The sequence below is a fragment of the Cucurbita maxima genome, unplaced genomic scaffold, assembly GCF_002738345.1.
Source record: "Cucurbita maxima cultivar Rimu unplaced genomic scaffold, Cmax_1.0 Cma_Scf00327, whole genome shotgun sequence".
NCBI lineage: Eukaryota > Viridiplantae > Streptophyta > Magnoliopsida > Cucurbitales > Cucurbitaceae > Cucurbita > Cucurbita maxima.
In genome coordinates, this window is record NW_019272343.1 from 35,816 (window position 1) to 36,453 (window position 638).

General features: G+C 41.5%; 1 non-coding gene across 1 annotated transcript; it reads right to left on the reverse strand.

The window, feature by feature from the left end:
- Positions 1-250: 250 nt before the first annotated feature.
- On the reverse strand, positions 251-324 carry TRNAN-GUU. Its single transcript has one exon. It is a non-coding gene; the product is annotated as a tRNA-Asn (tRNA).
- Between the last annotated feature and the right edge of the window lie 314 nt (positions 325-638).

The window sequence follows — 638 nt, forward strand, 5'->3', positions numbered from 1 at the left end:
CTCTACTCATGAATTACATACACACACATTTGCTCCCTTGCGAGCTCACATACCTACCCATTGACCTGGGCTTCAACTAGCATACTACTTTATGTAACATCCTAACAAGTCATAACATAATTCATTGTGCTCCCTTGCGAGCTCACATACCTACCCATTGACCTGGGCTTCAACTAGCATACTACTTTATGTAACATCCTAACAAGTCATAACATAATTCATTTAGAGTAGGTAGATTTATTATTACCATCGCTAGAAGGAGGGTTTGAACCTTCGACCTTATGGTTAACAACCACACGCTCTAACCAACTGAGCTATTCCAGCTAGTTGTTTATAATAGCTCAAGCCCACCACATCCTTATAAGGAATGTTTCATCCCCTCTCCAACCAATGTTGGATCTCATAATACACTCTCCTTGGGGGCCCAACGTCCTTGCTGGCACAACGCTTGGTGACTTGCTTTGATAGCTTTCGCAATAGCCCAAACCCACCGCTAACAAATATTGTCCGATTTTGCCCATTACGTATCATCACCAGCCTCACAATTCTAAAATGAGTCTACTAGGGAGAGGTTTCCACACTCTTCTAAGAAATGCTTCGTTCCCATTTCCAAACACTAAAAAATATTGTCCATTTTT